Source organism: Eurosta solidaginis, chromosome 1 (assembly GCF_040869045.1).
Source record: "Eurosta solidaginis isolate ZX-2024a chromosome 1, ASM4086904v1, whole genome shotgun sequence".
NCBI lineage: Eukaryota > Metazoa > Arthropoda > Insecta > Diptera > Tephritidae > Eurosta > Eurosta solidaginis.
In genome coordinates, this window is record NC_090319.1 from 277377996 (window position 1) to 277403272 (window position 25277).

General features: G+C 33.7%; 1 protein-coding gene across 1 annotated transcript in view; it reads right to left on the reverse strand.

Annotated features, from left to right (window-relative positions):
* PolA2 (DNA polymerase alpha subunit B) overlaps positions 1 to 25277 on the reverse strand; it is a 349615-nt gene that overhangs the window by 203697 nt on the left and 120641 nt on the right. The gene's annotated exons all lie outside the window — the stretch shown is intronic.

Below are 25277 nucleotides of genomic sequence, written 5' to 3' on the forward strand. Positions count from 1 at the left end.
CTTATATACTGTAAAGATATTAAATTTTTTGTTAAAATTTGACTTTAAAAAAATTTTTTTTTAAAAGTGGGCGCGGTCGTTCTCCGATTTTGCTAATTTTTATTAAGCATACATATAGTAATAGGAGTAACGTTCCTGCCAAATTTCATCATATCTTCAACGACTGCCAAATTACAGCTTGCAAAAGTTTTAAATTACCTCCTTTCAAAAGTGGGCGGTGCCACGCCCATTGTCCAAAATTTTACTAATTTTCTATTCTGCGTCATAAGTTCAAATCACCTACCAAGTTTCATCGCTTTATTCGTCTTTGGTAATGAATTATCGCACTTTTTCGGTTTTTCGAAATTTTCGATATCGAAAAAGTGGGCGTGGTTATAGTCCGATATTGTTCATTTTAAATAGCGATCTGAGATGAGTGCTCAGGAACCTACATACCAAATTTCATCAAGATACCTCAAAATTTACTCAAGTTATCGTGTTAACGGACGGACGGACGGACGGACACGGCTCAATCAAATTTTTTTTCGATCCTGATGATTTTGATATTTGGAAGTCTATATCTATCTCGATTCCTTTATACCTGTGCAACCAACCGTTATCCAATCAAAGTTATTATACTCTGTGAGCTCTGCTCAACTGAGTATAAACACGTGTCACACAATTGAGGCCAATGGACTCCTAAACTACTGAACCGATTTAGAATTTGTTTTGCACCCCGTGTGTAGTTTGATCTAACTTTAAATATAGGATGGGTGACTGGGTGACTAGGGTCTCGAGATATAGGCCAAAACGTGGACCCGGGTACCCCTAGAGTGAGTTTATAGAATATGGATATCAAATGAAAGCTGTTGATGAGTGCTTTAGTAGAGAGTAATTTTCATACCCCTGGGTGACTCGGGTCTCGAGATATATGCTGAAACGTGGACCTGGGTACCAATAGAATGTGTGTATAGAATATGGATATCAAATGAAAGCTGTTGATGAGTGCTTTAGAAAGGGTAATTTTCATACCCCTGGGTGACTAGGGTCTCGAGCTATAGGTCAAAAAGTGGTCCCGGGTACCCCTTGAATGTGTTTATAGAATATTGATATCAAATGAAAGCTGTTGATGAGTTCTTTAGTAGAAGGTAATTTTCATACCCCTGGGTGACTAGGGTCTCGAGATATAGGCCAAAACGTGGACCCGGGTACCCCTAGAATGTCTTTATAGAATATGGATATCAAATGAAAGCTGTTGATGAGTGCTTTAGTACAGAATAATATATTATCCAGATTGACTGGAACTAGGATTAGGACTAGGCCTGGGACTGAGATTGGGAATGTGACTGGGACTGGGACTGGAATAAAATACATACCACCTTCTGGGACAGGCAATAAGGGATGCAGAAGAATGGGAAGAAATTGAGAGAAGAGAAGAGAGAAAAGAGAGGAGATTGAAAAAGAGATAGAATGAGACGAAAATGGAGATAGACGAAGCGAAAAAGACGGAGGGAGGAGTGAATAAAAGGATTAGGAAAAAGTGAAGAGGGGGAGGGCAGAGGCAGACGGAAAAAGCTTATTAAAATGTATGCAGATTGGCCAAATTTAGGGCAGGACAACGTCTGCTGGGTCTTCTAGTATTTATATAGAAAATGTTTGATTCATAAATTGAGTAAAAATATCAAAATTAAATGCACACTTAATTAAATTAAAACGCCATAAAGAAATACAAATATAAAAAACGCTAGCATAATAGCTCATTCTTGATTCAGAAAAAGTAGATTTAAAAACAATTTAATAAAAAATGTGTCCAAAAGAAACCTTCGAACTAATCGCGCATTTGATAAAAGTAAAACAAAAAAGCAAAAAAATGTTTACAAATTAAGACCAATAAAACAATATAACAAATCATAATGTCAAATCGGTCAGTTAGCAACAATATAATTCTGCCTAAAACTGACTTCTCGATATATGCTTGCATGAATGTCTCCAAATACTCATTCCCAAGCGAGTCGTGCTCTAAGTGGTCAGTCTCTTGTAGGCGCAAAATGCGATAGCAACAAACTTAACCTACTTGTCACTGAATTGTTTACAAAGCAATATGAATTCAATGTTATCGAGATTTTGCAATTAAAGTATTTTAGTTGATCTTTTTTTGTTTTTTGGTTTTTTTTTCATATTTCAAAATATTTGCTGTAAATATTTACTTATTAATGGCTCCTTTGCATGATTTATTATAGCAATGTTTAGTTGTTTATTCGGTTTTTGTTTGTTAATTTTTTATTTTGTACCCAGACATGCCTCGAGGTACTTAAATAACTAAAAGTTGAACTCAATACGTTGAAAACAAGCGAAAGTTGAATAGCTACAATGGGAACTGAAAAAGATTTCTTATGCACTCTATAGCAAAAAAAATGTAAATCATGTTTCTGGGTGACTTTAAATTGAATTGAGTAAGCTAATATCGATTTCACACAGCCGGGTAATGAAATAATTCTCTACATGAAAGCTATTTTTGAGCTCAATCTTCCATACACAATATTTAAGTATCTCATTATTGCTTTAAGGAATAGTTAATGGAGTCTAAAGTCTACTGGTTTTTGCTTGGTGTTTCGAATTTTATTGCCAATGTAACAAATGACAATCAAAAATACGAAAAATACAACAAAAAAAAACCAAATTTTTTTTATGAATTAAGCAAGTGTTGATTTTGCTTTAAAGGTATGAAAACATTTATTTAAAGCAATTTTTAATTTTATAATTTATTTAATAATTTTTTCCCTATCTGAAAGCTCGCTCCGTAATTCCAATTAGATTGGTGAGATTAAGAGAAGACGTGCTAAGATTCCAGCTATAACAAGTGATACAGCTGTCAGATCTAGAAACAGCAAATGGCATAGGTCCTAGACAGCTTCTAGTCGTCACAAATAACATCCAGGATTGAAACACAGGAGGCACGTATATCCGAAATGTCGTCACAAATAGCATCCAGGATTGAAGGACAGAAGGCACGTATATCCGAAATGTCGGGACAAATTTCAGCACAGGTATCATCGCAGATCTCTGCACAACTAGAAGCCCGTTTCGATTAAGACGCTATCTAGCGAGCCACAGCAGTATTATTTTGAAAGTAGAGTTTCATTTGAGCTATCAATCAGTTTGGTTGTTAAGCAAGCTAGTTGCAAAGTATAAGTGTTATTGTGAAGTACTTTAATAAAGGCCATTTTTCCATTATTCAATATTGGAGTTATTTATTCAACAGTTTAGTGATTCGAACGTTAGAAGAAGATTGCAAATAAGAGGGTTTGCAAGTAAATTCGTTACAATTGAACGCTGTTATAAAATAACGCAGGTTCTGTTTATTTATAGAGTTTTTCAGTTTGGTCGTTAAACAAACCTCTGGTAACACTATGGACTCATTCAGTCTATGTGAGGTTCTCACGAACCGGCCATTTCAAGCTAACTTAACTTTAAACCATCCATTTATACAGCCTTTAGACAACTAATAACGAAACTTGATAGAACTTTAGACTCACAAGAATATAGAAATAAGTTGGAAGAAACATACATACTGAATCGCAAAAACAGTAGATATGCAAAATATATTTTGAAGGTGCAAATTTCAGGGAGGTATAATAAACGAACAAAACACGAAACGAAAATACTGAGTCGAACGTTTTACTCTAACTACCTTCTTGGTAAGAATGAACCCTCGAACATAGCGCAAAGTTCAGAACTTGGCGAAATGGCGTAGAAGGTTCAATGTGATCATATTAAATAGTTCGCAAGATGGTAGGGCTAGTACCTTAATGGTGCTTTTTACCGGAACGTACGGGATCTATTTACGGCAAGGGACCATCAACATCGAAAAAACTCCCCAAAACCTTCGGGGAGTGTACTTATCGCTACAACAACAACAATGCAATTTTAATAAAAATCGTATAAAAATTAACAAACAAAAAATGGTAAAATACGAAAATCAGAGCTTATCACCGTCTGGTATTTATTGTTAATTATGTATATTAATTTTAAACTTCTACATACATACAATTCGTAAGTACGAGTTGCGAAAAGAGTTATATGAACGTAATATAGCAAAAATATAAAATTGCATGCACGAGCTGAAATAGTAAATTACCTATTCATTTGTTTCAAGTCAATAATTAACAAAAAAACGGCTCAGGGCGTACTTGAATTTGGGAATTCTTTAAAAGATCACGTACCAGTTTCGATTTAGAATGCCGGAGTTTGAACAATAAGTCTACAAATTTATCATACTTTATTTGACTAATTAAAATGGATAAAATGCAGATTTCAGTTCCGGAACTTTTTATTAGTATATTATTACGGATCTTGGATCTGCAATGTCAATAAAATAATAATAATACGTATGATGTATATAAAGTAAAAGATACATTGCTGTACAGCACGCATACGCTTATCACGTGGTTAACTTTATAAGTCTGAATTGAGTCAACTTTTATTAATTTGAAGTAAAGAAAAAAAAAATAAAATAACGGACACGCAATCCATTATTTACATACGTATGATGCATTTACATATGCATGAGTATTTAGTGATCAGAAAATACTCATACACAACTGAATGAACTGGATCAATGTGAGCGTATACCAAATACACCCCCATCGTAGACGCCCTCTTCACTGAACCGCACAATAAAACACGGCTTGACAGTCGGATAGTTGTTGGTTGAAAAAAGTATAAACAAAATATATATTTAATGTATGCATATTTGCCTTTATCACTATAGGTTTATATGTTAGTCTAAACAAGCGGTATAGGTATGTGAAATAATATGTAAATAAGTGTTAGACCGGGGGGTGTTTAATAAAAGCGCGAATGAAATTTGCATAAAAATTATATTTAAATTAGTATGAACCTAAGGGTGATTGAGAAAATAATAATAATATCAGGAAGCGTCGTAACGGTTATAAAAACGGCTGTTTAGCAGTTATTTTTCGGAGTTTTATTTTTCCCTCAGCAAATAACAGTTATTTTTCCAGCTTTGTTTGTTTCGCTCGAAAAATAAGTTATTTTTCAAATATATTATTTCGCTCAGAGAATAACAGTAGTTTTTCAAGTTTTTTTATTTTTTATTTTACTTATAAACTAACGGTTAGGTTAGGTTGAACAGGTCCATGAGTACCTCACATAGACTGAATGAGTCCGTAGTGTTACCAGAAGTTTATTTTAACGACCAAACTGAAAACCTCTATCAAAAACCAGGACCTATGTTATAAAATAACTCCGTCCTCTTGGCAAACACTGGAGCTTTGTAGGACCTGTGCTACTTGCTGCTTCTAGATCTGACAGCTGTATCACTCCTAATAGCTGGAGTCTTAGCTCGATCGTTTCTTCCTCCAACCTGCACTTCCTTCATCTGCTATCACTTACGAAGCCTAATTTAAAGTCATGTGACACCAGAAGGCAGTGTCCAGTCAGAAGATCCGTCATGAGTATACAGTCCTCTCTTTTTAATGATAGATGCAACTTTGTTAGTCTAAGGTCGTAAAACCTACACCTAACTAACGGTTATTTTTGGATTTTTTTTTTTATTTTGCTCGAAACATTTTTAGATTTCTTATAATGCTAAGAAGATATACATAGTTGTTTTCATTTTCTTTTCTTTTTTTTTTGGAAAATGGCATTTTTTCTCCATTTCTTTAGTCCACTTCTAAAATAACGGTTATTTTTGGAATTATTTGATTTCGCTTGAAAATTTTACCTCAATTTAATTATAAATTTTCCAGCTACGAAGAAAATGTCCATCTTAACAAGACGATTTTCCTTGTTTTCAAGGAAAAACTTTAATGTTATGAAAAAAAAATTCTATGGCGAAAATTATTCCCATGAGTGCAGTACTCTTATTTGAACTAAAGTATGAACCACTCTAATGTCTATAAAATATTACTAGTATGCATAAGCTACTATTGTTATTCTATAATTTTTATAATGATGAAATTTAGCGTCATACTGCACGACTGCTTGATGTTCTGTTATGTTTGTTTCCTCTTCTTTTTTATCAATTTTGTGTAGATAAACCGTTGAAGAACGCCCTTACTGATAAGCTAAACAGACGTTTGTCTTTTCTATCGAAAAACTAATAAAAATAACGCTCACTATCAGCAAAAAACGTGAAAAAAAACGTAGAACTGATACCTCTTCTACGAATTTACAAAATGTTTATACATTCTGTTGAAACTCAATGGTTGAGTAATTATGCAAATCGAAATTGTGAATGTACTTCGGAATAAAAATTAAAAATAAATAACTGTTCATTGTTTGGAAATGAGTTCATAGCAAAGGCAATGCACTCACATTTTTTTTTTTTTGGATAGTAAATTAAAGGTAGTTGCGGTGCGATATGTACTTGGAGCTATGTACATATGTATTTTTACACCCAGCTGTACTTGTACACAGGGTATAATAACTTTGATTGGATAACGGTTGGTTGTACAGGTATAAAGGAATCGAGATAGATAGTGACTTCCATATATCAAAATCATCAGTATCGAAAAAAAATTTGATTGAGCCATGTCCGTCCGTCCGTCTGTCCGTTAACACGATAACTTGAGTAAATATTGAGATATATTCACCAAATTTGGTACACGAGCTTATCTGGACCCAGAATAGATTGGTGTTGAAAATGAGCGAAATCGGTTGATAACCACGCCCACTTTTTATATATATAACATTGTGGAAAACACAAAAAACCTGATTATTTATTTATTTATTATTTGAAATTTTTTAAAATGAGCGTGGCACCGCCCACTTGTGATAAAATCAATTTGACAAATATTATTAATCATAAATCAAAAATCGTTAAATCAATCGTAACAAAATTCGGCAGATTATATAAACAATTTTTAAAAGGGTGGTAGACGAAAATAATAAGTTATATCTTATCATAAAGGAGCTTTCTATCAATAGAATTTTACTTTCTAAAATGAATTATAACATTAAATCGGAAAACACAAAAATTTTTTAAAATGGGTGTGGCACCGCCCCTTTTATGACTAAGCAATTTTCTATGTTTCGGGAGCCATAACTCGAAGAAAAATTAACATATCGTAATGAAATTGTGTGTACATATTTTCCTTATAGCAGAAATTATTTCTAGTAAAGATGGACGGGATCGGTTAAAGACCACGGCAACTTAGATATAAAACAAATTTAAAAGGGTCGTAGACTAGAATAATAAGCTATAACTTAGCAAAAAATTGTTTTCTATCAATGATATTTCACTTATCAAGTTCTACTGTAAGAGGAAATGGGGAGACATTTTTTTTTAAACGGCTGGTGCCACGTGTTATCTAGAAAAGTAATTTATCTGAAATGAAATGTACAATTGCAGCTCACGCTGAGTATATAATGTTCGGTTACACCCGAACTTAGACACCTTTACTTGTTTTATTTTTATTTATTACTAGCTTATGCCCGTAGGTTTTACCCCACGTTTCTATAAAAATATGCAGGCTATGCGTAACTGGCCATGGGTAAAACATGAGTTGGTAAGATTGACTTTTGCTACAGCTAATGACTGTTGTTGTATGATATATTCATATTTGTAACAGGATTCCCCTCGCGTAGGTGAGGTTGACAATTGAGTTGCAGAAGCTCTGAAGCTATGAAGGTTTGTATTGCGCTCATCAATCCCTTGAGTCGCAGCTAATGATCGTTCTTGAGCTTCATTGATAGGATAGGAAATTTGAGGCATTCAAAATTTAAAAGACAAATCTATCGATATGAATGGAATCCTTGGTTTTAAACTTTTTTGTTTTCGAAATTTTCCGATAAAATGAATTGCTTCAATGACATTCGTAAAAGTTTTGTGATGAAAAGCCTTGTCCTACTACATAAGTGTGGAGAATCGGAATAACGAAGCATAAATAGTATGATATTATGGGCCCTTTCTTAAGGATCAATCGATGAGGAGAAATTTCTGATGGCTCAAAAGAGCTAATAAACTCAATCGAATATGCACAGCTTGGGACTCTTCCACGACTGTGTTAATAGAGTGATAAGTTGCTCTGGTTCTAGTGATATTAACATCCTCATATGGTGCCTAAAATGCCTTTTCTCAAAGCCATTTATAGCTTGTAAAGATAGATTTAATATTTGGAAGAAACATTAGCTATTAAAGCTTCAGGTGATGTCATAATTTCGCAAAAACTTGCAGGAAAAGAAACCAAATCTGTTAGTAAAGAAATAGGAATTTTGCCATAATCAATTTCAAGTTGTTAGGAAAAGCTGCTGCTGAAGTGTTTCCGCCAAATTGCCCTCTCATATTTCTAAGAGTAAATTTTTATACGTAAAGCCCTCTATAGACGAAAAAGGACGCATTTACTTCAACTGCGGCTGTTCCAGCAGGTAACAGAAAGCACCACCTTTGGGATGGTCATTACACCTTAAATTCTTAAGCGGTTGGTCTGAAACTTGCGGCGACTGTTTATGAGTCATGGTGCACACATCGCACATCCTCACTTTGGCCTGACCGTTTGCTTATGTTGGACATCGGTGTATCAGATATTTGCAGACAGTGGTCATTTAAATGCGGAGTTGTACGTCCACCAAACACCGCGGTATCTGAGAAAGCAACTGTCATAGTGATTTCTCTTTTTGCTCTTAAATCAACTAATATCAAATTAAACAGAAATGTTTTTTTTCCGGATTCCTCCAGGCGTATCCAAAAACACCAACCCTAAAGATAACATAAAAGAATAATAAAGGAATAACAGCCAAACCCAACTCTGCAATCAAACTTTACGTGTTGAAATAATCTAAGTTTTTAAGGCAGCCATAGATCTGAAAGTCCCATTTGTCTTGTTTTTTTTTTTCAATTCCATATTTTACTGGCGTTGTTAGGACTTAACGTCATATAGCTCTTTACAAATTTTTATTATTCCATTTAAATGGGAGGTGCCATGCCCCTTCTTACTCACCATTTATTTTCTTAGTGGTGTTAGGGATTGATCCAATTTAACTCTTTACTGGGTTTCAATGTTCTTGCATGAGCACTTCCAGAATTATGCTGTATGAAACATTCCATTGTATGGTAGGTTCCACCCCATTTTTAATATTGAAGTTATGTTTAGCCTATGACCATCTTTGGAAGGTTTCTAGGGGGGATTCAAACTTAGTTGTGATCGGCCGAACCGTTTAGGCCGCAACCCGATTTATACATACCTACAAACATGCATAATTTTAACTTTATGTATATATAGATAGTAGATGTGGATAGACTGAAGTTAACAAACAATTTTAACGGCGGAAGATTACTAAACATCCAAAAGGAATAACAGCCAAATAACTCTGTAGTCAAACTTTAGCTGTTATAATAACCTAAGTTTTTACGGCAGCCATAGTTCTGAAAAACCCCATTTTCAGAAAGTGCCACGCCCCTTTTCACCAATTACACATTTTAATGGAGGTGTTAGGACTCATTATCCTACCATTACTACATCCAGAGATATACAGTATGATATATTCCATTTGTATGGGAGGTGCCACGCCCCCTTCTCCCTCACCCCACATTTTCTTGTAGGTGTTAAGGATTGACCTCATATAACTCCGTACTGAATTTCAATGTTCTAGCATGAATACCTTGAAAGTTATGTAGTAGCAAATATTCCATTTGTATGGGAGGTGCCACGCCCCCTTTTTCCCAATTCTACATTTTCTTGGTGGTGTTAGGGATTGACCTCATATAACTCCGTACTGAATTTCAATGTTTAAACATGAATACCTCCAGAGTTATGCAGTATCAAAGATTCCATTTGTATGGCAGGTGCCACGCCCCTTTTATATATCGAAATTATTTTTAGCCTATGACCATCCCTGGCAGGTTTCAAGTGGGTTGCGCAAATTTGGTTGTGATCGGTCGATCCGTTTAGGACGCAACCCGATCTATACCTACATACATACATAGATATCTGTGTTGATAACGATAAACATATGGAGTATTCCATCCCATTTCGACCAATTTTGAACCCGACCCCTTTAGAATTGGCTGAAAGTTTTCCTTCTTTTTCTAGCTTACGAAAGACGTTTTTCAGAATTTTTTCAAATTTTTTCATCCAACTCAAAAAAAGTTATGAATTTTTAAAAAAGCACCGTTTTTGTTTTCAAAATGATATAACTCTTTCAAAAATTGACCGTTTGGGATCTTTTTTTAAATTTGCTTTTAAATGTACTTTTCGGAAACTTTTCGGCCCACTCCGGGATTAGTGGGGATAATTGCAGAATTAATTGAAGTTTTTTATGAGAAAAAAAATGGCGAAATTCGGAAAAGCTCGAAAAACTGAAAAATTACAAAAAAAAACTTTAAAAATTTGTTTGTATTTTTTCCGAAAAGTACATTTAAAAACAAATTTAAAAAAAAACAAAAAGATCCCAAACGGTCAATTTTTGAAAACGTTATAGCATTTTGAAAACAAAAACGGTGTTTTTTTAAAAATTCATAACTTTTTTTGAGTTGGATGAAAAAATTTGAAAAAATTCTGGAAAACGTCTTTCGTAAGCTAGAAAAAGAAGAAAACCTTTCAGCCAATTTTAAAGGGGTCGGGATCAAAACTGGTCGAAATGGGATGGAATACCCCATATATATAAAGGTAAAATTTTACAGATTATTTTCTATTGAAAAATAATAGCAAGATGTTCAAATTTTTTTGTTATCATATTTAAAATTTTTATTAGGTTAGGTTTAACACATGTAAACAGCAGCTAATAGCGAAGAGAATATTTCACACACATGCACACAAAAATAAATAAAACATATAACCCTACATAAACTACCAATATGAGATACAGAAACGAGACATAGATAAGCAACTATTCGAGACGGCTCTTCACAAAAAATCTAGACCATGAGAGAAATAGGTGAACAAGGCTAACTGAAATTATAAAAGCAGCGCAGTCCAAGTGATCAGTTTGATTTTAACACGCTATAAATGCAGTGAGCGAGTAGTTTAATTGTAAAGAACTACCACTGTAGTAGTATTGTAAATCAAGAACGTTTTGCTATACAGAATATTTGAGTTATTTATTTGACAGTTCAGCGATTCGAACGATAACAGAAGGTGCAAAATAATCAAGAATTCTCTTAAATTCGTTACAATATGTAAGGAGAATTCCACGGTTGGTAAGGGAGAAATCGTACGCATTTTTACTAAAAAGCAAAACTCGCTTTTGGAAATACTTGGATAGGAATTTGATATGTTAATATAAGGAGCCTAAGGTCGGTGCCAATGTGATTAAATTTTTTTCATACCATTGTTTTTGTCTATACCTTTTTTTAAGTTAATACAAATTTTAAGCTCTTCTTCCCCAGGTGTGCTATATTGAAAAGATATTAGCATTATAAATTTATGGAGAGCAATTCGAATACCGGTAAAAATTTGAGATTTTCCATAGAATGCTTGGTTTAAATACTCGCTTAGCAATCTAAGCGCTATGTAACGCTTAAGTATTTGTCAGCAATACATCAACAAATAATACTTCAACAATATGAATCACATTCAAGTACATTAATTGCCCTACAGCGAATCACACTAGTTCCGAACTAGTGCAGAACTAAACCATTAAGAGGCGGCACTAGTTCTTATTCTGCTTCCTCCAAGTGCTTTGAATTGGCACTTTTAACTTGTGATGTCCCACAAAATGCCAATTGTCCGGCTTTGCAGACCTTTTGAACGCGTACTTAAACGGTTTCGTCGTGGGCGGTTCTAAAATAATCGCTGGCTTTTTAGTAATTAATTTAAATTCATATATCTCAGACATAAGCACCAGTTCGGAGGAACTCGTTAAGCATGTAGTGCGAATTATTGCTTTGTATGACTCATAAAATTTCGCCAGTTACATTATAATTATTGTCCGTAATTTTAAGAAAAAGCTCCTATATATTTTCGAAAATTAATAAATGTTTTCGAAAAAATTCGAGAAAATTTCACAAAATTTTCGAACTTTTTAATTAGAATTTTCTGAATTTTATTGAGTATGCGGCCAATCAATTCTAACAAAATATAAGTTATATGTATTTTCATTTACATAATAACTAAAATTATGCTTTCTTTGCATGAAAGAAAATCTAAAACGCCCTTCGGCAATTCATTCCGGAGCGAACCTCGAAATACACTGCACCACATAGCCATAGTAGAGGCCAGTAAAATGACAGATAAATTTAATTGACAATGCAACTCCAAGCAGTTCTATCTGCAATGAAGCGCTTAGACACCTCACATCCTACTCATCACTACTACTGAAAGCCGCGCTCCGATAGGATTAAACGAGTTGCAAAAGTCGATGAGAAGTAGAGCTCATAAATTCTCGAGTTTGTTTGAGGAAAAAATTTGGCGAGGCTCGGCTTCTCACGAGAGTGTCGAATCTCGAAATACTCGTTAAGCGTCTCGCTGCACTGGCAGTTTTATATTGAACTTCAGGTTTCTTCTGGAGCACAAGCGAAATCTTCCATAGTGTTCGAGAATAAATCACTAGCTCTAATGAGAAGCACAAAACTGTACAATGAAAGAAATGGTACTAGTAAAATCAACAAATCGGTTCTGTTGTTCTTGACTTAACGGGGGTTCGGTGAAATTGATCGAATTATGGTTAATTCAACCGAGTTCTTTGTCAAGCGAACAAATTAGTTTAGTCATTTCAACAGAAGAGAAATTGTCGCTCTTAAGTTAACAAAATTCTGTAAAATTGACAGATTCCTAATCAATCTAACTGATTTTTTTGTTAACACAACTGATCTCACTGGCCATTTCAACAGCGATCAACAGTCAATACATGAGCAAATTTCAAAGAGAATTTTACGCTCACTGCGCTCTCTAATTTGTACTTATGTATTCTGTGTACTATATGTATGCACATATTTACGTATGTATATGGCGGCCGCAGTGGTGTGATGGTCGCGTGCTCCGCCTACCACACCGAAGACCCTGGGTTCACACCCCGGGCAAAGCAACATAAACATTTTAGAAATAAGGTTTTTCAATTAGAAGAAAATTTTCCTAAGCGGGGTCGCCCCTCTGCACTGTTCGGCAAGTACTCCGAGTGTATTTCTGCCATGAAACGATCTCAGTAAAAACCCATCTGCCTTCCAAATGCCGCAACATAGGTACTTTCGTACATAGCTGTCGCAACAACTTTTTTTGTTCATTTGACTACTAAAACGGTCAATTACGAATCAACGATTTGTGCGCAGTTGATTTAACATCTTGCTGCGATGGATAAAAATTGACAGAAATTTCGGTTGAATTGACCCGTATTTCGGTTGATTTTACCAGTATTTTTCTTTCAATGTAGAATGATGATGAGGTGATACTGGCCAGTCTTCAGTAGTATTAGATGGAAACACTTTTAAGTTAATTTTTTATTGAGCTTGTCGAGAATTGATGTAAAGTACGAGTTTCAATATGATGGGTTGGTTAAAATATAGAACCGGTATCATACTATATAATTTGACTTATTATATTGTTTAGGTCCATTTTTATATAAAATTTTAGTCATTAAAAAGATGTGGTGTAGCGGCAGCATCATTAATATTTTGCTTGTTTTGCGTATTAATTGGTTTGTGTTCACAAAAATAGGTTTATTGCCCCAATGTGCAGCGTCGAGCAACAGGTGCTCATACAAACATACACAAAATGCTAAGGAATGGCAGGCAGCTATTACGGACTGTTTTAAAAATTTGTCGTGCAAGTCAAACGAATGGTTAGTGTAGGAACAAAGCAAATAAGAAGCCTGTGGGTAAAACAATTGTCCCTGCTATATGGGCAATGGGTATATACATACATATTAGGAACAGTACTATACCAATTTTGTTTGGGTAATGTTAGAAAGGCAAATTTACTGTCACATCAATAAGTAATACGGCACAAAAAGTGCACACAAAAAATTACCAAATAGCACCCAACGAAGCAAAACTGGTTAGCAAGTTGTTGACAGGTTTTTGCAAATGTACGAAAGCGCGGCAAAATTTTTTTTTTTTAAATCACAAACAACAAATAACATCGCCACATGGAAAAGCACTTTAGGCGGTGAAGGCAAAAGCATAAATCAGAAAAAAAATTAAAAAAGTGCTCTATAGCATACAAATTTAGTGGCCTATAAACGAATGACATACACTCGCTGTGCAAATTAATGGCAGCACGAAATATACACATATTACGACGATTTTTTACCTAAATTTGATATCGAAGTGAAAAATTAAACTAGAGCAAGAAATTGAACAAAACATTTATAGAAATATAATATAAAAAAATGTCGAGCAAATAGCGATAGTCTAATCTAAATGTTAGCTGGGTGTTGAAACTGAGTTTGCTTGTAAAAGGTTGCCACCTATTTGAAATTTTTTAAAAATAAATAAACTGAGAAATGCTAACATAACAATGTTAATAAAACGAAAGGTGTTTCATGACGTCTTTCAACAAAAATATTTGTAAGTGGGGTTGCCACCTAGAATTACCCAATATTTTCATTATATATTTTTCTATATGCACATATCTCCATCATCTTGAAAACTATTTAATCCATTTGTATGAAATTGAATTTTTAGCTTAAATGTTAAGCTCCTCTGGGCGTTGCAAATTAGGACGTTTTTACAATAAAAAACAAAAATTGTTTTTGGGATTGTCAAACAAAGTACGGTGTACTCTCTCTTAAACGGACAGCTAAGAGACTGCTAAATTTATCCGCTTATGAGAGGTATCCGCTTATGAGAAAGTATTATTGATGAATGTTTAAACAGTTTTATTTCCAAAACAAGAATATTAATACATACAAATAAGACTGAGTTAGGAGGTTCTTAAAGCTTTGTTCATAAATTAATGAATAAAGTTTTGTGTACAATATATTCAAAATAATTTACGGAAAGTTATGTTGTGACGTTTCTTGAACCTTTCCAGCCAGCCGGATGATGCACTAAAATCGTCGTAATTGAGTCTCACTGCAATTTCTTTAGCTTTGCTCCTTATAAGTGTGCCTGACAGAGGAATGCTCTTATTTCGAGCCTTCACAAACCATTCGTAGCACAATTTATCAATATTAAGGCCTTTGGACTTCAGCAGACTTCTTTTTTTCTCTCCGGGTTGACGTCAGTGTCCCACAAACTTGAAATTTGTTCTTTGTTTTTGATAATGCTAGCAGCTTGCGTTTTGCTAATCTTACATTTCTTTGCCAACTCACGTACACTTAGTTTTTCTTTCTTATGAATTTCAATGATATTAACTTTGTCTTTAATACTCAACACTACTTTAGGCATTGCGATTCACGTACGTAGACACACAAGAAGATACTAACTACGTGTATGCAATAGGTACATACATTTTTATGTTGTTTACTGTATTGAAAACAGGTTCTTCGTATTTAGGGGATTCCCCCACATCCATGCACATATTAGTGAATAAGCAACAGCCATACAAATATGGTAAAGAGTAAATGAAAAAAAACTGTTGTAAGCTGTCCGGGAAATTAAAAAGCTCTTTGGGGTAAAAGGCAAGTTTCCGCGTCCTGTTATGGGAGGGTTGGCCGCTCAAAAGGGAAAAACTTAAAAAATGCTTAAGGATTTTTTTGGTACTGAAAAAATTGTCCGTTTATGAGAGGTGCCCGCTTATGAGCGGTGTCCGTTAGGAGAGAGTACACTATAATAGACAATAAACAAATCCAGCATTATCAGTGATTTGCAACAGATGACGCAAGGCTGAATAAATATAGTTGGTAAGAAGGAATAGAAGTAGCAATTTATCAAACAAACCACCGCTGTATAGCTAAATGGTTAGCGCAGCGTGCCTAAAGCGTACTGGTGATGAAGGCTTAGGCATCCTTCGAAATGGATCTATCTGCGCAGCTATGGAAGGTTGTCTGAAACTTTTTCTACTTACTATTCCAAAAACAAAATACAATTTTTCAATTATAGAAAAATTAAAAAATAACAATAATTATCATTAGAAAAAATTATTGTTCTGGCCTTGAGCTCGAATCGAACATTGAAAAAAACAAAAACGTTTAGCAGATATGCCATTATGGATATCAAACGAATGGTGTTTTAAGCCGTGTTTTAAAAGTAATATTTTAAGAGTGTTACCACCTATGTATTATATGTATGTCAACTTTATCTATCTGGTGCTGTCTCGAAAACGACTTAACTCATTTAGATGAAATTTTATAAATAGTTCGCAAGCTATATTTTAAGCTTTCCTACTTAGGTGTTGTTACCCTACAAATGTGTATTTCTTTGCAAGGTTGTCACTTATTTGTTTAAAAGTAAATGAGACATGCCAGAAAGGGTTTCAGACTAGAGGAATTTAATTTTTAACTGGGGTTACCACCTACTGTACCCTCGAATTTTATTATATATATTTCGTTATATCCACCACTATTTGAATATTTTACAAAGTTGCCAATTTTTTTTTAAATAGCATATATATTTTTTTTAATTAAATAGCATATGACTAAGTAAGGTTGCCACCCAACTTTACAAAATTTAATTCTTTCATTATCAGCTAATTGTCGAAAACGGATCGACCTTTTGGTATGAAATTTGGTATACTGGTAATACGCTACTTTTTAAGCTCTCTATTGTGGTGATTACTTCTTAGGAATTTTTACAATGTTGCCACGTGACAGGAGTTTTTTCAAAAATAAATTAAATGCACTCAGTATAAGAGTGGATATCAGACAAAGGGTATTATACATACATTTCTTTATAAAAATATCACTGAGTAGGTTCGCCATCTAACCTGGGCTAGTTTTTAGCGCAGGAAACCATTTTGAGAGTGGTCTCAGTAAAAATAACATAACAATCGTAAAAGGTGTCTGTGTGCCATAGAGATTAAAGAAACATTTGTTTCAGGGGAGGAGGGGGGTTTTTCTATCTGAGCAATTTGAGCCAAATTAAACAGTTAAACTTTTTTTAATATTCAAATGCTCTTCAAGCTCTTAAGCTCTTTGGTTTTTTTACAGGCATGGTTTCAGAAAACATTTAACAAAAAATTATGAATGAAATTAGAAGTCGAATTCTCAGGCGCTCTCTTCAATTCTAATCTCTTCAATATCTTTTCTCCCTATGATGATCCGTCCGTTTACACAGTCACGATCGAAAATTTCGTTTTTTTATGTAGTTCTCTGAATTTTTCGAGTTTGTAGTTTGTAGCCTGTCAAATTCTAGTCTTGCAAAATACAAGTTATAGTTCTGGCGAAACACTCATTGTTTAAAAAAAAATAATAATTTTCCGAAGGGTGTTTCAGATTTTCTGCCACATAAGAAGAAAAAATTCACCCTGTGTATGGAGGAAAATCTAGAGCATTTCGAAAAAAAAAATATTCAAAAATCAATGCAACTTTCGAGCGATCTCTAACTTGCACTGTGTTAGACTAAAATTGATTGGGTTACAAAACTGCATACCCAAAAAAAATCAGAGCGCTTCAAATAAAAAGTTCGAGATTTTCCTAAAATTTTTTTGAATTTTCTCGAAAATATTTTTGGGATTGGTTTGCATAGTTCCGATTACAAAATTTATAGAAATTTTTATTTAAAATGCCGACAATAAAAAAGAAGAACAATTTTAATGACGAAATTCGCTAAAAATTCCCCCTGCTATTTTTCAGTTCGCTGCTGTATCAAACTCAAGCATTGCATCTAACACACAAACTGCATATGAGGCCTTAAGCTGATACACCGCGCGCGCTGTCTAAGTTTAGTAAGTAAGGTATACAAGTATGAAATGTTAACTAACAATCAGGTCACTCACTGGTCATGCAGCAACAACAACAACAAATGCATATTCAAGTCACAACTAAATTTATTGCATGAGAAATGCTGTGACACCTGTACACTTAATTGGTAACAAACTGTCTGTGATATCAAAATAATTGCAGATTAAATATTTCCATTTTCTTATTTTTAGATTTTTTTTGTTTTTTTTTTTTTTTAATTTTTGATGTTGTGCGTTAGTCACTCAAACTTTGGTTAACGCTTACACGCTAACGAATTGGACAAACTGCATACTATGTATGGTTTGACGATGACGAGGAACGACAACATCAAAAGCAATAAACAATGAGCAATTGTGAATAGGCATAATGGATTATGAGGTGTTAACAGTTAATGGTCGAAAAATGATATAAAAATGTTGTAGAAAAAACTTGAAATGAATTGTACTAATAATTGCTGACATGCAGAAAAATAGCTTAAGTATGAGTATTTATATAATGCAAATCTGACAAAAAATGCTATTTATGTAGACAAGCTGAAAAATTTAAATGACTGCTATGAAGAGTTGAGGATTTTGGATGCCAAATAGCGAAAAAATGGTTATCAAAAAATCAAAAGAAATCTGAATTGTATATTCTTCTCTTGCCTGCAACGGAACTATTTCATCTGTGTTTATAATTAAATAAAAATTGTCTCAAGAGTTTTAGTCGTCAATTTAGCAGTTTTAATTCGTCATCAATAAAATAAATAAATGTAAGGCGCGATAACGCACAAAGCGATTTTAGTCTGAGCTTTTCTTCGAATTAGCGCAGTGCTCCTTTTAATTTTTCCTAGAAATTGGCGGGACAAGTAGGTCCCTCTTGTTTTATGCCGACTCCGAAAGGCATCTGCAAAGCAGATGAGTTTTCAGTGACAGATTTTCATGGCAGAAGTACACTAACTGAAACAACTTGGTTCTAAAATGTTGATGCTGCTTTGTCCGGGATGTTAACCAAGGATCTTCAGTATGGTAGGCGGAGCACGGTACCGTCACACCACGGCAGCCGTTATCAAACGAAAAAATTAAACACTATCGATACTACAAACGATAGTTGTCCAGATCTGCTAATTAAAGCACTAAACATAAAAACAAATAGAACAGAATTTACTTCGAAAATGTTAGACAGTTTGAAATAACTTCAGAGAGTTAAAAAAAAATTAGCCGATAAGTATAAGTCGATTACTCATTTATGCGTATGTACACTAGCAAACAAAAAAATTGCATTGACAATTTTTATCAGACTTCTTCAATTGAAAAAAAATAAATGTGTGGCGCGATATCCTCCGAAGAGATTTTTGTCCGAGATTCTCTGCCAATTTGCCTCGTGCTCCTTTTAATCTTTCCCAACAAATTGGCGGGACGGGACCTACTTGTTTTATACCGACTCCGAACGGCATCTGCATGCAGATGAGTTTTCACTGAGAAACTTTTCATGGCAGATATACACTCGGAGTGCGCGCCAAACACTGCCGAGGGGCGACCCCGCTTAGAAACATTTTCTTCTAATTGAAAAAACTTGTTTCCAAAATTTTGATGTTGCTTTGCCCGGAGAGTAAACCCAGTATCTTCGGTGTGGTAGGCGGAGCACGCTACCATCACACCACGGCTGCTACCAATTTTTAAATTTTTATTTTCGATAATTTAAGAAAAAACTTCTGTAAATTTTGTAGCTGAAATTATGCAAACCGATTTCAAACCGTTTTTAAAAATATTCGAAAGCTCGAGAAAGTTTTACGAAAATTTCGAACTTTTTCTCAAAAAAAAAAAAAAAAACATTTTTTTTCGAGTATACAGTTTTGTAGCCCAATCAATTTTAGTCCGACAACGTAAAGTCTAAATGTCTCTCAAAATTCGCATTGTGTTTTGAGACTTTTCTCTTCGAAGGTTGTTTCGAACCATACAAAGTCTGAAAATTCTTTTTTTTTTATATGGAAGAAAATCTGAAACATCCTTCGCGAAAAAATTCTCAAAAATCAATGCAAATTTTGAGAGGCCTATAACTTGCTCTTTGTTATACTAAAATTGATTGGGCTACATAACCGCATATTCGAAAAAATTTAGAGAGCTCCAAATAAAAATTTCGAAATTTTCGAAATTTTCAAAAACCTGTTTGGTTTTCATAGTTTCATTTACAAAGTTCATAGAAGTTTTTTTCTAAATAACGAAAGTAAAAAATAGAAGAATTTAGTTGAAAAATTTGATAAACATTGTCACTACTATTTTTCTGTTCGCTACTGTACTTTTTTATTATTAATGCAGTAAACAATTCTACGTGCCTATGGTAAAAGCAGCGATACAATACTGAACAACAAAAGTCAATATAATCAGCGATTGCGAAACAAAAACAGAAATTACAAAAAAAAAGAAACAAAGAACAAAAACGAATGACATAAAAGCAAAAAAAAAAAAAAACAAGTTAAAAAAAGCATTGATGGATGAAAACAAGTCATTTAGAACGATAATCTAAAATGCATACAAAAGCAAATGAGTGGAATACGCTTGTAATGCAATAAAATAAGAAAAAATCGGTAACAGAAAAGCCGACTTATTTAAAGATTTGAATAAAATAAAGGAAAAGTATTCAGAGGGGCACTGAAATGAAATGAGGAAAAGTAATCAATCTCTACACTTTCAATAGCACAAAAGATTCATATGTTCTTATGTATGTTAATATGTATATCGTCGGCTTAGAGTACAAAGCTGCTAATCGACATAAAACAAATTTTTCATGAGAGGCCAAAAACTATTTAAATTTTTCAGCGGAAGCATAGAAAGTGAACTCATCATAAAGTTGATTTGTTTGTGTGTGGCCAATATTTGTTGTTACTGTTGTGCTAGGTTGATGCATAAGCACCTGCTCTATCAAACCGCATCAAAAAGTAATTTTTGAAAAATATGGTCTTAGCAGGTTTGCACTCTAAGCCAACGATACGTGAATGCACTTTTGTTGCAGTTCCATATATACCATCAGCGACGGTACTAACCAAAGATCGTTGAGTTAGCTAATCTTTTGTTGAAATAAAATTTTCAAAGTTTTTCCCAAATTATTAAATAAATTAAATTAAAAAATTGCTTCAAATAAATGTCTTCATATATACAAAGCAATTAAGGCAAATCCCATCTTGCATGAGAAGTTGATTCAAAATTGATTACAAAAAATTTACGCGCTCGTTTAAATGTAAAAGAGTTGTAAGAAAAAAAATGGATCAACAAAAGTTGCAACCAATAGTTGCACGATCCGTGTACACTAGTCGATTTCGACAATCAACAGGAAATTTATTGAGATAAATTTTCAACGATTATACACACTGTTTGGAAGTAACCACGAAGATCACAATTGGGACAAAGGATTGCATGAAAACAAAGTTGACCAACAAAAGTCAGCTGCATAACAATTTTTTTTTTGAAGTATCTGTTTACACTAGTCAAAAGCAACAAGAATTTTTTTTTAAATATTCCATCGCATTTACAGACTCTCTCGAAGTACATAATTGCGAATATTTTTATGCATAGAAGTAGCACTTATGGTGGATGTACTTCACCGATAACGTCACTGTGACTCTGTTGAAGCCTCAAGTGACACAAACTGAGACAAGGCGGTTATTCGACCGTCCTATCTATGGGTGGTGGAAGGCAGTGAAGCTGTGTGTTGTTCGTTTAGTTTATCAGAAAATGAGATCCTGGTGGTGATTCTAGACCGCAAGGCATCTTAAAAATATATTCGATAAAAAACTTTCATCCACTATAAAGATTAATAGAAAAAAATTCACATTAGTTAGGATACTCACTGATCATGAGACTTTATACAACACCACCTGTTGCAGCTTTACGGTCGAAAGAAAACGTGGGGAACCTGCTGTTGGATTGTTTAGCAAACTGCTGTAGTAGAATGACTTTGCACCGAAATCTCATTTTTGGAGAACCTTCGAGAACTCGACCATCTACATATGTATATCTATAAGTAGAATTCGAAAACCAAACCATTGTTCAAGCTATCTTTGTGGCCGACAGCAGCAACCCTTAAAGACGTTGATCAGGAACAAATATGAAAATTACTTTGTTCCTTTGTTAGTTTTTGTTTTGTTTTTTGAACACCTAAGCGAACTTTCTTTAGTCCCCCCGTCTATATTTACACTTGTATATTTTCATATAAAAATTAATTATCCAACGCGATGGACTCCGGAAAAAACAAATATGCAAGCAAAATGCAATAAATAGCACAAGCAGTAACAAAAAAATGCTTACAACAATATTACGAGAAATTACAAACGGCAAAATGCATTGAAGACGACACATTAAGCTTACAAATCTTGTCAACTAGCAAGTCACCAGCCGGTCACTTGATCGCTTGCTTGATCATGGCCCAGTCAAATAATTGACGTGCAATTGCAAAATGCGCACACACACAAATACAAAAGTACAAATAAATATAAATGGAATACAAATATGAAAAATAAAAATAAAAATTCGAAATAAATATCTGAGCAAATAACAATAATATATAAAATCTAAAGGAAGCAAATGAAAGAAGGAAACAAGTTTTGATGTGTAGAAGGAAATTATTGCAGAGGATATGTATGGGGAGTATGAGCTCAGAAAAGGTACATAAAATAACAACCGGCGCACAGTGGAACGAAATTGAAAATTTGGGACTTAGGACTTTAAATGTACATTTTAGTATTCTGTGATCTTTTTCCATAATTTATTTTTTCGTAAAACCTAATTTAAAAAAGTTATGACACTTTTAGTAACCGGGTTTCATATCGACATACCCTAACGAGCATATGTGTACATCTAGGTATTTTTTCCAATTTTGGCAATTTTGGTTTCACTAAAATAATTTTTACCATTCAGACTGGTTTATTGGTAGACGTGGTAAAGCAAGGGCACGGTACAACGAATGATGGAAATACCGCTAGACGATTTTTCGTTGACATTAAAACTACCGCCTCTATAACTGGTGTTAGCGAATCTCATTCAAAGAGTTTCTATAATATTAGGGGCACTTTCATGTGGGTGTCCAGTAAATGTACAAAAGTTCAACATGTACGCCAGAGAAACCATTCGAGTTTACGTCGAACTATATGAATGGTATTGCCTTCAAATGTACATAAAATTTTAGTACACGGAGCTTCAATAATAGAGCATTTTGGTTCCATCCCTCTGGGAAAGTTGTCCGAAGAAGCCGCTGAATCCAGAAATAAAGATATCGTCGGGATCATGCAAGAAAAATTAGCCGCAAAGCCACAAATGAGGACATTTTAAATAATTTGTTAGTTATTTCTGACCCATTTATTTCATCGAGGAGATCGAAATTACCTAGTAAACATGAGGAAGTATCCGAAGAAGTGAAATCTCTACTACTCCTACCGCAAAACCTCGACTATGATACAGAAAACTAAATATTTTAGTTTCTCAATTTTAATTGGTTATGAATATTCATACTACATATGAAACGCAACATTTACTTAAAATAATTAAAATTGTTTTCTTTTTTTTAGTTTTTATTTTGGTCATATACATGTATGTATATTTGGAAATTTCTTTAATTACTCTTTTGGTACTATCGAACAAGCTGGAATAGTAAGCATCATATAAAAAAAATTAACGAACAAGCTGGAATAGCTAAATTTTTGATTTCAAACTTTTTTGGATTGTTAAATGCAAATTCAATATAAACAAATTAAATGAATTATAAAATATTTTTGTTTTTAAATATTACCCAGAATTAAAAAGTGATTCGCAATACTAAAAACAAAAAACAAACAAACAAAAAAAAAAAAAAACACGCGAACCTTTACGAACCATGAAACCGAGTACATTGCTTAGTATATAACCCTAACTATATAAATAAATTAATGAAGTTTTGAGTAAATGTGAGGAAAATGAGTTAGCGGTAAAAATGTGATTTTTCCCATACATACAATTTTTTTATTTGCTATAACTTTTTTGTTTAAGACTTTATGAAAAAATACTCATATATAAAGACGTCATGTAATTATACTTAAAATCGGTCCCCATCAAAGTTTTTGTGTTATTAACTAATATTTTTTTCATTTCCCTGAGTCCACTGAAAGTCAAATCCAGCCCACTGGGCGGCGTACCGCCACAAATGAGAATTACACACCAAATGGGTAAATGGGTATACAAAGATGACCAACAGTAATGAAAATTATGTACAAACACATGTATAAAAATATATGATGCATACATAACGTGGTAAGTAAACACAGAACGAAGCTGTACAAAAGTAAAACGTAGGAACTCATAAATCTCGTTTCATTTTGTAAGTCGAAAGTCGTTGGATCACTATCTTCTAGTGGAGTGAGAAGCAATCCCGGAAGAATAACTTGGTTCGAATAAAACGTAAAAGTGTGTATTTTAAAAAGATGTATGTATATCGGGACGATTTTCCGTTTTTGAAGACAAACCGGTTTCCGCGTTGCGCCATCATCAGTGTCGATTTTCGATACATCAGTTATCCACACTATTGGAAAATCTACACAACAAAACGAATTTTAAAAAGACATTAGAAGCTTAAAGCTTTCCAAGTCTCAGGTTTTGGTATGAATTTTGAAAATCGCACGTCAAATAAACGCCCAGCAGGAAATCGATCTGCCGACAAGCTTAGTATAAATTGGTTTCCGTTAAACTAACAAGCACTATTATTTGTTTATTTTCTTTGAAAAAGTTAACTATAAGGCAATGGCCGAAAAAAGTCAGACGTGCTTATTTTTATACTACTTATCAACTAATTACACCTTTTCCAGTTTAAGTTCAGAAATTTACATTTCAAGTTCAGATATTTACAATCCTAGTTTAGAAGATTATAATTCAAGTTCAGAATTTGCAATTTAAATTCGGAAAGTTACGATTCAAATTCAGAAAATTTCGATTCCAGTTCAGAATTTTCAATTTAAATTCAGAAATTTACAATTCAAGTTCAGAAGATTACAATTCGAGTTCAGAATTTGCAATTTAAATTCAGAAAGTTACGATTCAAATTCAGAAATTTTTGATTCCAGTTCAGAATTTTCAATTCAAGTTCAGGAAATTACATTTCAAGTTCAGAATTTCCAATTTAAATTCAGAAATTTACAATTCAACTTCAGAAAGTTCGTCAAGCATTTTTTCTTTCATCTAATTGAAACAAATGTGTGTAAGATGGTAACTTAACGTAAATAATTTGATATACGGATATGAAGGCCTGTTATCTGTTAACAAAACATTGGGCTTCTTGACTCATTTAACTTACAAGGTATAACCGTTCTCTCTTCTAGTCGGCCATGACTTTTTTTTCTAAAAAATTATCTCGAAACAAAAGTATTTCTAAAAATATACAAAGTAATATATCGATGGGTGAGAGCACACTTGTGCTAAGTGCCTATTTGACCAAAACTGAGTTAACTACACTTTCTGAAACTTCAGCATCATGCCTACCTAGTGTGCATTTTTTTAAGCGAGTTATCAATACTGATGGCTCAGAAGCCAGTGTAAATATATGTTCGCCTAAATATCAAT